This window comes from Vitis riparia, chromosome 16, assembly GCF_004353265.1.
Source record: "Vitis riparia cultivar Riparia Gloire de Montpellier isolate 1030 chromosome 16, EGFV_Vit.rip_1.0, whole genome shotgun sequence".
Lineage (NCBI taxonomy): Eukaryota > Viridiplantae > Streptophyta > Magnoliopsida > Vitales > Vitaceae > Vitis > Vitis riparia.
Genome location: NC_048446.1, coordinates 13730125 through 13747458, shown reverse-complemented (window position 1 = coordinate 13747458; position 17334 = coordinate 13730125). Strand labels below are relative to the sequence as shown.

The window sequence follows — 17334 nt, the reverse complement described above, 5'->3', positions numbered from 1 at the left end:
TCATGAAAAATAAGAAAAACAAACAATCTAACCTAAAACATAAAAGCAAATTACTTTCAGCAAAAAACTAAAAATACAGACACCTTCTCGATGGCCTTGACTTTACTCAAATATGATGTAAGACATAAATTTTTTCTTTGTTAAAAATTTTGCAAATGTCAAAATTATCCTTACTTTTTAAAAAATATATATATTTATTGTTGATGCTGGTGAAAAAATATATACCACATAAGTGTGTATAGAAATAAAGAAGAATCAAACTTAACTAGAGGTAGGAAACAAGATTAATAAGATACTAAAATTTGTATATGAAGAATCAAAAATGTTTATAGACTGAAACATATTTACTGAAAATTTTATACTAATAAGTAATAAAAGAAGTGTGATCCCACAATTATAAATTTTGACTTTAACTTCTACAAACATTAATTATAGTGTCATAATAACTCCAGTAATTCAACATTATCTTTAGCTTTTTAAAATTTAATCATGCTAGAATTATAATTAAGTGGCAATTTTACGAGCCTATTGGTAGGGAAAAGAAGTCCCATCACTTCAATGATATAGGTGAGATAAGACTTGTTGGTGATGGGATTGTTTTTTACCATAAAATAACTTTCATCATAATTCATTTGAGATTTTCATATTTATATATTTCACTTTCTTTTCTTTCTTTTTTTTTTTTTTTTTTCCATTTTGCTACATTGACGAGAAATCAAATATTACACTTCTAAGGTCTCATTTACACTATTTATTAAGAATGAGTTGTTTGGCAACACATCTCTTTTAACCATGTTTCATGTTTTTTCTCAACTCCAGTAATTTGATGAGTTTTGGTGGCCTTGATCCCCATCACCCCCACTTTTTGAACTATTATTGATCTCTTTCTGTCTAGAGTTTCTTTATGTTGGCTTGGTACATACTTATGTTGTCACATGTCCCATGTTCCCCGTGAAAAGTTTCATACTGTGGAACCGATTAATTCAATTCTAGCATCTAGAGTGAAGTGTCGAGAGGATGAGGATCATCCTCCAAGTTTTTGAATCAATTGGTAGTACCTTTTAAAGGAAGTACAGAAGTTAGAATCAATTCCTTAAAAATGTTTTTCATTATGAAGTTTTTCATTATTTTTCACAAAATTTGCTCCACGGTGATCCTATCACTTTCCAAATAAGATGAAATATCGAAAAAAAAAATTGTTGGAAAAATTGGAGATCTAGTTTTGTTTATTTATTTAATTCACAACAATTGGATATTTAGTTTTCTTTATTTATTTAATCCATATTTTCCTAAAATGTGGAAAAAAAAAAAAATTAACCCATTCTTTGCAATTAACTCTATTTTTCTTAAACTTGGTACAAATTTTTAAAAAAAAAAAAAGATATTCTAATAATGATATTACATCTTTGATATCCTACCTTTGACATTTTTTTTTTATTTATATATGTCGAAGTGACGAGACTCTCTCTACTCAACCTCTTTACTTTTAGATTTCTTTTCACTCTTTTAATAATTTCATATTTATTAACTTTAATAATTTTTTGGACACATTAAATATAAAATTATAATACATAATAAATAACTAATTAGAATAAATTAAATGTAAATATAAGTATGCAATGGGTAGAAAATGAAAATTTTATTCTATAAATAGTACACTTGATAGTTTAAAATATTAATTATAATAATATATTTGATAATTTAGGATTTAGATTTAAAAATTATGTTTTATGTTTTAGAGGCCAAGATATAAGATTTCCATTAACCAAAGATTTTTTATATGAATCTTAAATAAATGTTTGTTTATTTTGCAAATTCTTATCATTTGTAAATAAGATAAATATATTTTTATCATATTATTTTTAATTTTTAATATTTTGTGTCAAAATCATCATCAATGATGGTGATCTTTATTACGATAGAACCCTTAAATGTATGATATGATGTAACAAATATAAAGTTTAATATTTATTTAATAATATTCAAGTTTCACTTTTATCTATCATTTTTCCATACATCATATCTCATAAGTATTCTAGCCAAACATTTATTGCATTATACATTACTTGAATGCATTAGGTATAGACCCCCCATTTTGTCCTCTTAGCACATGCATTATGAGGTGTTCTTTCAATACTCCACAACAATTCCCTGGTAGCCCATTACTACTCATACTTTTTGAGCCACCTTGGATACTCTAGTTGGGGGATTTATATGGCTCCTCATTGTAACCATTGGTAACCTTGAGTTAGATTTAGGTTTTTTTTTTTTTTTCCTTTTTCTTTCATGTTAGCCCTTTTAGATGCACTTTCCTTCTTTAGGACAGCATACTTAGGCATTTCCTATGACACCATGCCCACTTAAGCCCATTTACACACCCCCTTAAGTTAGATTCCACTTAGTTCACTAAGAGATTTTTTTCCATTCAAATCACTTAGGCACATTTTATGTTAGTTCACCCAACCCCCTTAGGTTCACTTAGATAGGTTCTTTAGGCTTAATGCACTTAGGTTTGTTTTTTGAGTTGTGATGGCATGATTCTAAGTTTTTTTTATTTTTTTTTTTTATTAGGTTTGTTTTTTGAGTTGTGATGGCATGATTCTAAGTTTATTATTATTATTATTATTATTATTATTATTATTATTATTAAATTGATATTCAAATTTCCTTACAGATGAATATAAGTTTTTATTATTATTATTATTATTATTATTATTATTATTATTATTAAATTGATATTCAAATTTCCTTACAGATGGATATGAGTTATTTTTTTGCATGGGCCCAAGAGTTTTCTTAGGGTGGAAGTCTTGAAAGCTATATAAAAAGGGCACACGAGCCTTAGGCAATAGGGAGGACAATCAAAGAGAGAAAAGGTGTTGCTACTTTTTTTTTTTTTTTTGTTTCTGTGTGTGTGTGTGTGTGTGTTTTTGGGGGGAGGATGAGGTTTCTTTCTTGATTGTATATTATTGGTGAGAGAGAGTTTTTCATGACTGTGTATGTACTATAGGGTTGTCATTAGTTTTTTTATACTGTATTCGTATGTTAGAGTTGCCTTTGGAGGTTCGGAGAGTCTAGATCGATTTAGAGTGGCATTCAAGTAAGTTATTTCTTCTTCATCTCTTTATTTGTATTATGTTTTTGTTCTTTTTAGGATTTCTTAGATTTATCTTGTTCTATATTGGGAAAGTTGTCTTTTGCCCCGCCCATTTGGGCCTAATAGCTTTTTCATAACCCAAGTTTGAATAACCCAAAATATGTCCAATGTTGCAAAAAAATTATCCTTTTCATGCTATCCACTGTTTTATAATTTCATTTCCGAAATTACCCCTCCACATCAGCAGTCATCTCCTTCTCCATGTCGGAAGTTGTGCTTTTAATAAATAAACACAAAAATCTTGAACTTTGAAGTTAGCAAATTTGGAAAACCCACGCAACACCCAACCCATAAACTCTGAAATTTGGGGACTCCGTGACTTTCTCTCCTTTTGCCCTAACGTGATCTGCAATTTCATGGATCATTTCTGGAAATCGCGGTGGAGCTTCGTCTTCCTTTTGGAGTAATCGCAGGTGAGTTTTCCATTTAAGGATTTGTGTGGCTGTTGAGAAAAGATTTGGGCTGAAGGTTGTTTTGCATTGTTCACGAGCTCTCTAAACATTTTTATTTTTTATTTTTAAAAAAAATGCTATTTGGTAATCTGATCACGATTTGCAGGCAAATGTGGTATTTTTGAGGCTGACTAAAAAATCGTGGGTTTAGGGTTTGCGAAATTTAAATCCAATGGCACAATAAGATGCTATTTGGTAATCTGATCACGATTTGCAGGCAAAAGCGGTATTTTTCAGCCTGGCTAAAAAATCGTGGGTTTAGGGTTTACGAAATTTAAATCCAATGGCACAATAAGATGCTATTTGGTAATCTGATCACGATTTGCAGGCAAATGTGGTATTTTTCAGCCTGGGTCAAAAATCGTGGGTTTAGGGTTTGCGAAATTTAAATCCAATGGCACAATAAGATGCTATTTTGTAATCTGATCACGATTTGCAGGCAAAGATGGTATTTTTCAGCCTAACTCAAAAATCGTGGGTTTAGGGTTTGCGAAATTTAATTTTAATGGCCCCTAGAACAGATCCATAAAACAGGGGAGGGAAAAAACACAATTTTCCCTATATATTAGATAGGTGTCTTCCAAGTCCCATCCCACTCCCAACCACTCAGATTCTGCAGGCTTGACGGAGCTCTGATTTTTTTTGTTTTTTGCAAACATATCAATCATTCGGAACTTGAACAAACCTTGATGCCTATCTTTTTACCAATCCCCATTTATGTTCCTCTTAATTTCCCTCCACCTCCACACAGATTACATAATTACATTACTTCTAGCTATGTGCCCATACAATCAATTTAACCTTAGTCTAACTCTCATTCCTTCATGGTTCTCTAAACCTCACTTACATTTAGTGTTTTATTACTGTAATTTCTTGTCCTTCATGATTTCTCATGACATTACACTCAGAGCATATAGAAAACTCCCTGGCCTTCAAAATTTTCCCCATTTACTTTTCTTAGTAGCGCTTCTTGATTTCATACTTGTTTGCAGGGTAAAAGGATTGTAACATGCAACCATCCTAGACCACTTTTGTGAATAGAAACTATTCTGAATTCACTATCTCTTGTTTTTATTGTCTAACCCACTAAGACCATGATATTTTTTGAATTATATAGGATAACTGTAGTCTGTAGCCTATAACCATAATATCAATTGCTTTTCATCACACTTCAAATTATTTTAGGGAAAATTCTAAGACGTATGATTAAATCTAGATCAATGAATGAAGGTATAAAGAAATAAGACAGCTAGAAAGTAGGAAGAACTTTTTGGCCATGTGGTTGTTCTTGATTGGACATCACTAGCACCATAGCACGATCCTTATCCTAACTTTTGAGTTTATGCATGTTACTGAGATATGGAAAAACATTTATGCCAACACCCGACTGAGGAAGAATGGGACATGTTTGTACCAACACCCAACTAAGGAACACCAAGCCTAAAGTTAGGTTTGAAAAAGCACTACTTTTGGACCTTATTTGTAAAGAAGAATCTTCAATGATTGTACAGAGGCTGCTTGCTTAAAGAACAACATCTTTAGGAACCAAAGGCTTTATGATTCGGATGACACATTCAAATCTAAACCCACACCTTCAACCAACTTGATGAAAATTTTTGTGGAAGAAAATTAGGTATTATGCTTGAATTTGGTCTTGATTTCACTTTTAATAGACTAAAACTAATGTTGCTCCTTGAAGACATAGTCAATATTTGATGCTGCTCTGGTGGCTCCTACAATAATTGAGAGAGGCACAGTAGAGGCTGAAGGGCTATAGTAGTAGAGAATTTTAGTATGATGAGGAGTTCAACAAAGTACATACATAACACCTATGGAAAGAAAAATAAGAACCAAGTACAAATCTATCATGGATGATAAAAGAGTTTGATGCTATGCTCTTTATGGATGAGTTCAACTGATATATCCATCCTAAGCTTCATAGCTCTGATATGGACTTAAATTAAATTAATTGAGTTCAAGATGCATAATGCTTCAGAGGATAGAACGATTTATACCTTAAGATACTATTTCATTGCTATTTGTACCTTATTACTAAGAAGGACAATATGCTGATTAGCTTTTCTAGACTTAAACAGCAAAATAAAATACAACAAGATTGCTTGAATTCCAATTGATTAAATTAACTTAAGATTATTCATGCTAAGTGGGAGCTTTTTGGAATTGATATTGAGATAGTTGTGCTACAGAATTGTGATAAAAAAATGGCGTTGTGGTACAGAAACACAATACATTTACACGTACACACAAACAACTCATGCTTACTTTTTATCACCTTGTGTGATAGCTAGTAACTCTGTCTCTCGTAGTCTATGGGCCTCACTTCTTTAAGTAGTCCACTGGTACCTCTTTTAGTTTGATCCCTTCAGATTAGGGACCCTTAGCTCTATGGGGTCTTTTTGGTCAGTAACCTGTGGTACTAGGCGAGCTTTGCCAGAGTTGCTCTGTGGGGTCTTGATGTTGTATGCGTTGTGTATTTTTTTTTTTTAAATTTAATACAATCTTCATTTACCTATAAAAAAAAAATAGGGGTAGATGTTTAGTCTTCTTGAAAAAACAGAAGTGCATTCAGTTCTAAGGTTTTTGTCTAATGCATATTTTTTATCGGAAACAACAAAGTTAATTTAAATGAACTGATAAGTACAAAGAAGAATGCATATCATTCCAAAATAAACAAGATAAGATGCAATTTTATTATCATTTCAGGGTTATTTAATTTAAAACTGTTTTTGATTCCCTCTATCTTCTTTGCTGACATGGTAGAACTGCTATGGACTCTAAACATGGGACTTCCTTTTAGGCTTGTTTTGGTGTTTGGGAAATAATTTCTGGAAATGGTAAAACAAGATAGCTACTGTACTTGCAAGATAAGATTGTAGGTATTTTGCTAATGGCTATACGTATTCCGAATTGAGGTAATCGACTTCAGTTTTGGATTCCACTTTCTTGGAAATGGGCTAGACAGACCAGTCGCTCACCCACTTAAAACAACCTTTTTGATGAAATAGCTAGCAGCATCACAATCATTGTGATATTATATATCATTTGATATGGGGAAGTTTCTTTCTGATTTTGTTTTCCTTAAAAAAAAAAAGGAGCTCGGGAGAAGCATGAACCCTAGCATAGGTTGAATGTAAAGGGTAGATAGCTTGATGAATTAAAAACTGATTTTCAGTTATTGCTAATGTTGTTGCTGCTACTATTATTGTTGTTATTGTTATCGTCTTTATGCTTAAAAATAGAATGAAGACATTAAGAACCTCAATCAATATAAGTTCGTCCCGCAACTCCCGTGACTCTCGCTGAAACTTGAAGTGTTGGCTCAAACTTGTACTACCAACATTCCAAACCAAAATTTGATTCCTCCAACATGAAAATTGATTCCATTCCTCAATCATGCTAGAATTTCTTCATGCTAGAATTTATTCTGCTTCAATTTGTCATCTGATCAACTTTATGCAGAATGAATTTATCTCATATGCTGATAGTCTCTTTTCATTCCTCCATTGAAAAACAAGCTTGGAAATTCCATCCCACGTCTCAGTTGAGTAGGGGATTGTAATGGCTTGGAGATATGATCTGTAGTAATATATGTACATACTTTTAAACAATCATACTCACACATGTAAATATGTAATATTGATCAAATGTCATAACCTAACTTCTTATATATATTGTTTTGCAGGTTTGTCCAATAGAAGTTAGGTGGTCCAACTGTGTCTGAATATGAAAAGCTACAAGCTGACATGTTAGATCTACAAATAAAGTATAATGAGCTCTTGCCAGCGCACCAAGAGACCTGCAGACAGGCATGACTTCAATCACTTATTATGGCAGCATTTTGGATAACATATATTGCAATTAATGACTGCCACATTGTCTAACTGCTAATTTATGCATTCTGATTCTTTTAACAAGTTCCATCACACTTGGATGATGTGTCTAATGAAAAGTTTGAAATGTTCTGAAAACTAGTAGTCACAATAAGCCCACAAACATAATTGATAGTAACAAATAACAAGGGAAAAGTATGTTATGGGTCTTTGATATGCAAATAACTATGATTTCAGAACCTAAGTTTATTATTTTCAAGTTAAATACAATGGTCCCAAAAATAATTTGGATTTTGAGCACTCCGGGTTGAGGTGTGATTTCATACCCAAATTGCCCTCCCCATTCAACCATGTCAGCGTCCACATCTGATAAACCAAAAAAAAAAAAAAAAAGAACCTAAAAACAATACATCCCTCCTCACATATTTCTCTCTCTGTCTTAACTTTCTCTCCATCGGCACTGAGCTCAAGTACTCTATTTGTTCATCTCCCTCTCATAACCCACCATTTCTGAAACCCTAACCTCCGCCTGGTCTTTCACTCAATCTGAAAAACCTAAATCCCGTGAAGCCTTAACTTGCTATTTTCCTATATATCCCTGAAATCTCTAGAATCCCTGGAAACCAACCCTAACCTCTTTTTCGTGAGTCAACAACGTAGATCGAAGAATTTGGGGAAACTGTAGCTGCTCTCTTCGTCTCTGTCTACAGATCCAGCTCCGAATCTCTATCTTCATCACCATCATCAGGTGATTATCTTCTTGACTAGTCATTTGAATCATGTTTCTCTCCCTCGTTTTCTATTTTTGTTGATGTATTTTTTGTGTTGATTTGTTTATGGTTTATTTTCACATTGATGGAGGGGAGATTATGTAGGGTTACAACATTTTTGGAATCCAGGTATTATGATTCGATTTAGGTTTTGAGTGGTGCACATTTGGAAACAAATAGGTTATAAATTTCTTTGGGGAAGTTGTGTTTTAGGAGGCCCATATGAACAAATCCATAAAACACAGGGATGGAAAAAAAAACAATTTTTTTTTGTTTTCCTTGGGGGTTTTGCAAGGATTTTCTCAGAAATCAAACGAGGATGAATTTTCCTGGAAATCAAATGGGGGATGGATTTTCTTGGGAATCAAACGGGATGGATTTTCTTGGGAATCAAACGGGGGTTTCAAAAAAAAAAATTAATAACGTGATTAGATTAGTACCTGCGAGGATTGAGAGTGGCAGAGGAAAATAGGGCCTTTTTAGGGATTCTCTCGTTTGGAGGGAAACTTTAGAAAATGGCTCCTTGATGGCTGAGTGATAGAAGATGGTAGTTCTGAAGGGAAGAAGTCATTGTAGTACATTTTGCATCACATTTGGATGTTTTCATTTTGTTTATTATATTGCTTGTACTGAGTCTAATATATTACAAATTATTAGTTGTTAATTGAAAACAAACCAATTGTTAGTTCTTGTAGTAAGTGTTTCTGACCATATGTTCTTGTTCACAGGTATCATGATTACCATGGTAAAGTAGCTTCAATGGCTTCTATTGGGTCTGATATCAGTCCTTCATCTAAGGGTGAAGTGAGGTCCATGTACTATGACAGGGTTTCCCTTTCTCATGTAACCAGCAAGCCATCTTTGGGTGAAGACAAGGTAATAATTACTGTCATTAAAATAACCTAACATGATCAAACTGGTCTTAGCCAAAGTTTTAAGTTAAAACCATTTTAAGTTTTGATAATGTGGGCTTCTCTCTGTACAGCCTTCATTTTTTAGCATCAGAGCATACATAAGCTTCATCAAGCCTGAGCAAACAATGTGGTACCAGGCTTGTAAGACATGCAACAAGAAAGTCACAGATGCTATTGAATCTGGGTATTGGTGTGAAGGATGTGAAAAGAATGATGATGAGTGCAGTTGAAGGTGAGGGATTCATGGAATTTGAATCAATAAGAATTCAGTGATAGTATTTAAAATAGGAAAAGTTGTCCTATGAATGATGTTTCTTTGTTACATTCTGTTATGTTTTCCAGGTACATAATGGTAGTGAAAGTTTCAGATGATAGTGGTGAAGCTTGCCTTGCTCTGTTTAATGAACAAGCAGAGAGAATATTTGGGTGCTCTGCTGATGAGCTTGATAAGCTTAAATCACAGGTAAACTCTTGACAATATTGAAATATCTAGGAGTTTGTCCAAATCTTAGTTAACTTGAAAGAGTTGCTCATTGATGCATTAATTCATATGTAGTTGGTTACTTATTTGGTAGCCTAGTTGGGTTCTATGGAAGAAAAAAAGGATGAACTTCTGGCATTCAAAATCTGATGTTTTAAAAACACAATTTTCTCTGCAGGAGGGAGAGGAGAACCGATTCCAGCAGAAATTGAAGGAAGCTATTTGGGTCCCTCATCTTTTCCGGATTAGTGTTGCACAACATGAATACATGAATGAGAAAAGGCAGTGGATAACAGCCAGGGCTGTTGTGGCAGTTGATTTTGCAGTTGAATCCAGATTATTGTTGGAGGAGATATCAAAGATGAAGACTTCACAATAGGCTCCTTGGTTTATTTTGTTATTTGGATAAGGGTAGTTAGGCAGTATGCCTTTAGTTCCCTCTATATTTTAAGACACATCCCATTGAATATAGAGGAAGCTTGAGGACTGTAATATATATTACAGTAATGGTATGTGCATTCTCAATAAAAATTACAACCTGCCTAAGAAACTGTAACAATTATGAGGTGTCAAGAAAATGACCAGATGAAGGTAATTATGAGGTGGGACCTGCTCTGGGTCATTTTGTAGCTCACTTTTTATTACACCAGGGAGAAGCCAGAAGCTCCTAGTATATATATATTGATTTGGGCTACAAGATCAAAGACCGTCTCCTTTTGGAATAAAATATAGCTCCTGTATAGTAAAATTTGTTGTTGGATTTTTTTTGCTGAGATGCCCTTTCCACGGTCTCACTCAGAATAGTGTATTTGATCGATGGTTTGGAAGATTAATTAAGCTTGGGAGTTTCTATGCTCAAAGAAAGTGTGCAGACATCAGTGATCAAATTTTCTCTTCTTCAGTCAACTACCTCATATCCAGTAGAAACTCTGTCCAATCAATCTTATTCACAAATGTTCGTCTAACTGGGGAAAGTCCTTTTCTTGCCTATATAACTGATTTTTCTGTTTCTTTGTTTTTTGAATATATACTCCTTGTATGAAAGTGAGAAAATTATGAAAACAATGTTGAATGACATGAGAAAAGATTGATAATTTTATTGTGGAGATTCATAAGGTGGCATTCTGTTTATGTACTTTTGGCATTTCTATGTCCTAGTTTTGAATGATTGGTTGATATAGGCTTTCTGGAAGGGTAAGAAGACAATTTTGCTTCTGAATGTTGTATAGTCTGTGGAGTGGAATGCAATTTGAATGCTATATATAAAATTGTTAGTTGTGACTTGATTGAAAATAGGGGACAAAATCAGCTGTGAATGCAATTTACTTCTATACCTCTACTTCAAGGGGTTGGCTTTTGTCACTGAGGTCATTCTGAGTTTGTAGAAAATATTTATGTAGGATACCACTCAGTTCAGACATTAAAGATGACTTTAGAAAGTGCAAAGTTTACCCATCCCACATGAGAGGGAAAATGAAAGGAAGAAATTGAAAAGAGAGGATATGGATATAGAAATCATAATAAAGGCCTGTTTGGGATTGACCACGATAAAATTGCTGTAGAAATTACTTTTAAGAGAACGAATTAGTGTTTTGGATATTAAATATGTGGGTTACAAGTAACTGATTGGAGACAGCATCTTCTGAAAGTGACTTTCATTGCCAGGGATTCTTCTTCTTTTTTCCATTTTTTTTTTTAAGCTGGTTGTGGAGCTTGCTTTCTGCAAAGGGAGGAGGCAACAAAAGGTCAGTGGGTAATTTTGCACTGAATCAGAAACGAATACAATCTACAGGTGTTTATCATGCATACCGATTTTGATTTCTTTGTTTTTACACGGATCCTGTTCTTCGGAGGTTTTAATTTGTATATCCGAACCATCCAATGGTGAGTAGTGAACACCTTCATTGATTATAAACCATGGAAAGTTAATCAGAACAGACATGGGACTTTATAGGGAAAATAAAGACATGTCTCTAGGATTCCTGTATGGCAAGTTTAAATACATGCCATTTGGATGGGCCGTCCAACACTAACACTAACAAGTCAACATTCTCTTAACTCACATTACAAAGACATGTCTCATGGACTATTTGGACCTTCCATGGAAATTAAACAAATCCAAGCTGTTTCCAATATTCACCACAATAAAGCCATAAAGAAAAGTAAACTTTCAACCAAATGCAAATTCACCAATAATGTGAGACCATCAAGTGAGATTCAACTTAAATGTTAGTCTATTGCCAATCAAGACAAATATTTGGAATCTCAAATGGAACAAAGCTTGAAACTAGTGTACCAACAATACACCAGCAATAAGAACCCAAAGAAGACATACTTAGAATCCATATTACAAGCAACCAACAACTCACCAGATAATCAGGTTCCTTGATGTGAGGGAATACCCCCTTCCTATGCGAACCATCCACAGGAGCTTATTAATGTCATCACTCGGATATCCAACAATACCTAAAAACTAGGCAGCACATCAGAGTGTAGTGATTATATTTTTTTTATCGAGATGATCTCAGAAAACAACTAAGAAACCAACATCCGAAGACAACAAGAATATATTTTACATACAAGGAGTTAAAGTTTACCTTAAGGTAGTACCTACGGTCCCTTAAGGTAGTACCTGAAAGCTACTAAGGTAGTACCTAAGGGCCCTTAAGGTAGTACCTAAGCTACAGTAGCAAAAAACCATTGGTGGACCACTTGATGAATGAAGAGAACCACATGATGGGATGCTCTAAAGGTCACCAAAGAAGACTCGAGTCTTCGGAGAGGTTGAGTTCAAGTTTACCTTAAGGTAGTACCTAGGGTCCCTTAAGGTAGTACCTGAAGGCCACTAAGGTAGTACCTAAGCTACAGTCCCAAGAAACCATAGGTGGACGACTTGAGGAATGAAGAGAACCACATAATTGGATGGTCTAAGGGTCACCAAGGAAGACCCGAGGCTTGGGAGAGGTTGAGTTGAAATTTACCTTAAGGTAGTACCTAGGGTCCCTTAAGGTAGTACCTCAAGGCCACTAAGGTAGTACCTAAGGGCCCTTAAGGTAGTACCTAAGCTACAGTCCCAAGAAACCATTGGTGGAGCACTTGAGGAATGAAGAGAACCACATAATTGGATGGTCTAAAGGTCACCAAGGAAGACCCGAGGCTTGGGAGAGGTTGAGTTGAAATTTACCTTAAGGTAGTACCTAGGGTCCCTTAAGGTAGTACCTCAAGGCCACTAAGGTAGTACCTAAGGGCCCTTAAGGTAGTACCTAAGCTACAGTCCCAAGAAACCATAGGTGGACGACTTGAGGAATGAAGAGAACCACATAATTGGATGGTCTAAGGGTCACCAAGGAAGACCCGAGGCTTGGGAGAGGTTGAGTTGAAATTTACCTTAAGGTAGTACCTAGGGTCCCTTAATGTAGTACCTCAAGGCCACTAAGGTAGTACCTAAGGGCCCTTAAGGTAGTACCTAAGCTACAGCCCCAAGAAACCATAGGTGGACGACTTGAGGAATGAAGAGAACCACATAATTGGATGGTCTAAGGGTCACCAAGGAAGACCCGAGGCTTGGGAGAGGTTGAGTTGAAATTTACCTTAAGTTAGTACCTAGGGTCCCTTAAGGTAGTACCTCAAGGCCACTAAGGTAGTACCTAAGGGCCCTTAAGGTAGTACCTAAGCTACAGTCCCAAGAAACCATAGGTGGACGACTTGAGGAATGAAGAGAACCACATAATTGGATGGTCTAAGGGTCACCAAGGAAGACCCAAGGCTTTGGAGAGGTTGAGTTCAAGTTTACCTTAAGGTAGTACCTAGGGTCCCTTAAGGTAGTACCTCAAGGCCACTAAGGTAGTACCTAAGGGCCCTTAAGGTAGTACCTAAGCTATAGTCCCAAGAAACCATAGGTGGACGACTTGAGGAATGAAGAGAACCACATAATTGGATGGTCTAAGGGTCACCAAGGAAGACCCGAGGCTTGGGAGAGGTTGAGTTGAAATTTACCTTAAGGTAGTACCTAGGGTCCCTTAAGGTAGTACCTCAAGGCCACTAAGGTAGTACCTAAGGGCCCTTAAGGTAGTACCTAAGCTACAGTCCCAAGAAACCATTGGTGGAGCACTTGAGGAATGAAGAGAACCACATAATTGGATGGTTTAAAGGTCACCAAGGAAGACCCGAGGCTTGGGAGAGGTTGAGTTGAAATTTACCTTAAGGTAGTACCTAGGGTCCCTTAAGGTAGTACCTCAAGGCCACTAAGGTAGTACCTAAGGGCCCTTAAGGTAGTACCTAAGCTACAGTCCCAAGAAACCATAAGTGGACGACTTGAGGAATGAAGAGAACCACATAATTGGATGGTCTAAGGGTCACCAAGGAAGACCCGAGGCTTGGGAGAGGTTGAGTTGAAATTTACCTTAAGGTAGTACCTAGGGTCCCTTAAGGTAGTACCTCAAGGCCACTAAGGTAGTACCTAAGGGCCCTTAAGGTAGTACCTAAGCTACAGTCCCAAGAAACCATAGGTGGACGACTTGAGGAATGAAGAGAACCACATAATTGGATGGTCTAAGGGTCACCAAGGAAGACCCAAGGCTTTGGAGAGGTTGAGTTCAAGTTTACCTTAAGGTAGTACCTAGGGTCCCTTAAGGTAGTACCTCAAGGCCACTAAGGTAGTACCTAAGGGCCCTTAAAGTAGTACCTAAGCTACAGTCCCAAGAAACCATTGGTGGACCACTTGAGGAATGAAGAGAACCACATAATTGGATGGTCTAAGGGTCACCAAAGAAGACTCGAGGCTTTGGAGTGGTTCACTTCAAGTTTACCTTAAGGTAGTACCTAGGGTCCCTTAAGGTAGTACCTCAAGGCCACTAAGGTAGTACCTAAGGGCCCTTAAGGTAGTACCTAAGCTACAGTTCCAAGAAACCATAGGTGGACGACTTGAGTTTTGCCCTTGACTAAATTCAGATGCCTTGGACAAGCAGGTCACATGTACAGATTAAAGAGATACTGAATCTCCATTTTTTTTCTTCTCATCTTACTGACACTACACAAATATCTTATCAACTAAACTTTTCCAGATACGAGCATGTTTATCATAACATCCAGCCACATGTGACAAGGACTCTGCTCTATGCTTTCTTGGACCCAACAAAAGCATTGCCTCAACATTATGGGGCAATTCAGGGGTTGGCAGCATTTGGACCCAGTGTGGTATCATTTGTTATCTTGCTTTTAGCATCAAAGGAGGAATGTTACAGGTGGATAAAGTGGCTGTTTTTTATTTTTTAAAAACATCAGTTTTTGTATTAAAGATATTAAGGATAACTTCTAAAAGCCCATTTACTCACAAGAAAGACATTTCTAGCACTAAATTTATGCTAAATCCAATGAGAAATTAAAAAAATAAATAAAGGAAATTGAAGTCCTTATGTCCCAAGAACCTTTATCACTACAGATGCTCTAGTTTTGAGCTTTCACGACAACCCCTACATTTTCCTCAAATTTAACCTCTTCGACATTTTTTCAAAGCCACACTATAACTCCTATCACCCAAGTACCATTTAGCTTCCATTCACTGAGTTTGTATGCAACTTTCTGTCATTCTTTTTCATTTTTTTTTAATTCACTCTTAGAATCTCTCTTTGTTAGTTTTTCCAAATTTATAATTGAAGTGCAACTCAAGAAGGGGGGAGAAAAGTTAGATTTCACCAACAAAACCAACACACCTTCAAATGCTTTGTGCAGGCATGTTAAGGGGTGAACCCGCCATTGAAGATCGTTGTTCCTAGATCTGACCCATTTCAATCAGGAATCAACCAGGGTTCTTTCCCTCTCACCAAGACACCCAAATCCAAGCATATGAGGCCACCTGCAGCATGTAGTCTTCTCCACCAAGAAATCTTCAGGTTGTTCAAGATGATATAGGCTCGTATGGGTATGATAACCATGGGTGCTTAAAAGCACAACTTCCCGTGGTGACATGGAGAGGGAGATGGCTGCTGACATGGAAGGCTGGAGGGGTAATTTTGGAAATGAAATTATAAAACAGTGGATAGTGCATGAAAGGGATATTTTTTTGGGCAACAGTACACATATTTTGGGTTATGGAAAGTTGGGTTATGAAAAAGCTATAAGGCCCAAATGGGCGGGCCAAAACACAGTTCTCCCTTCTATATTTATTATATTTGTAAGCATTTTGGTTGTTGAATATTTTATCCATCTCATTTATTCAGTTCTTTGCCTATTTGGGTTATATGTTCATTAGACTCTATATTTTGTATGTATGCACATTTGCCAAACTTTTTCTACCCATCTATAAGTTTGTCATGTTTATTTATTATTTTGTTGATATGTGTTGACATGTGTTACAATACGTATTTTGTTTCAAGTTTTCTATATTTGTGCAATTTCTGTCCTAAATTTTCTATAATTTTGTTTATGTTAGTCTTGTTTGCCTCATTTTTCATTTTGTCTTAATTTTTCTATAATATTTCTATTAATATTAGTCATGTTGCCTCATATTTCATTGTCTTAATTTTTTTGTAATTCTATTTATGTTAGTATTTTTGTCTCATATTTCATTTCATGCCATATTTGGGTTTTGATTTATTTTTCTCGCTTGAGTTTTTTTTTTCTTTTTTTTTACTATACAATAAAATTTTTAGAAAAATCAGTTTTAATAAATTTTCTAGAAAAATAGTTTTTAATAAATTTCAAAACGGTTTTCTTTAATAAATTCCAAGCCTTAGTAGGTTCAAGTCACTTAAGTCCGATAAGGCAACCCTATAAATACACCCTTAAGGGTTAGGGTTTCCATCAGTTTTGAGAGACAATCGTCTTCCCCTCTAGAAAAAAAGAGTTTAGGATTCTTTCCTTCTAAAGCCCACACTTTGAAGTACCAATATCGTAGTTTAAGTCATCAAACAAAAAATTTTGGGTGTTTGAGACTTTCGAATTCTTCATTCTTTATCTTCAGTGAGCGGAATTAATTCGGGAACATACGATTCAAAGGTAAAGTTTTTCTAATGCCTTTTCTAAAAATATGATTTTTTGCTTCCATTTCATAGGATCTATAGGCCTAGGGTAGTTTGCATGGACCGATCCAAGGTATGGGAACAAAAAAAATCCAAAGCTTCCAACATGATGGAACAAGATGGACCAAGTATTGTGTTCTTCATGATTGATATAATCTAAGATATGTGACTAACAATCTCAAAAACAAGTATAAGAAAAAGATTCATGAATATGATTGGTTCATAATATCATTCTCACAATTTTGGGAAATGGCATTTATAATATTCTTTCAAACTTTGGAAAATACAATGTAGAAGCCTTTGATTTGGATGATGATAACTAATCTTGTAGAATGCATTAACAAGGTTAATAAAAGGACATGCTAATCTATTCCCTATCACAATGTTGCTATAATTGACTTTCTATGCTTAGATAGAAATATGCTATTAACATTCAATAGTTTCCTATAAATAAGGATAACAATAAGCAAATTATAATGCTTAAAGAATATATTTACACTTGATATAAATACTAATCATTTGGTGAGCATCTCATGTTCGATATATATACACAAGGATGTTGGTGGTGGAAGGCAAAATCTATAACTTTCTTTTTTCCTATTCGATTTTGAGATTTTTTTTATTTTAAGCAATGTAATATTTTTTTTTTCTTTTTTTTCATTCTTCATGGTTTCAATTTCTTATTATTTT

The 17334-nt window shown here is 35.1% G+C and overlaps 2 long non-coding RNA genes across 3 annotated transcripts; one reads left to right on the top strand and one right to left on the bottom strand.

Annotated features, from left to right (window-relative positions):
• The first annotated feature begins 3395 nt into the window (after positions 1-3395).
• Positions 3396-10373, top strand: LOC117933956. Its single transcript, XR_004654397.1, has 6 exons — positions 3396-3570; positions 7313-8208; positions 8959-9106; positions 9216-9376; positions 9487-9607; positions 9804-10373. It is a non-coding gene; the product is annotated as an uncharacterized LOC117933956 (long non-coding RNA).
• Positions 10374-11112: 739 nt separating this feature from the next.
• On the bottom strand, positions 11113-15679 carry LOC117934143. 2 transcript variants are annotated; one of them, XR_004654441.1, is made up of 3 exons: positions 15337-15679; positions 11435-11524; positions 11113-11345 (listed from the first exon to the last, which is right to left on the bottom strand). It is a non-coding gene; the product is annotated as an uncharacterized LOC117934143 (long non-coding RNA). The 2 variants fall into 2 exon arrangements; XR_004654440.1 differs by lacking the exon at positions 15337-15679 and adding an exon at positions 11995-12030.
• Between the last annotated feature and the right edge of the window lie 1655 nt (positions 15680-17334).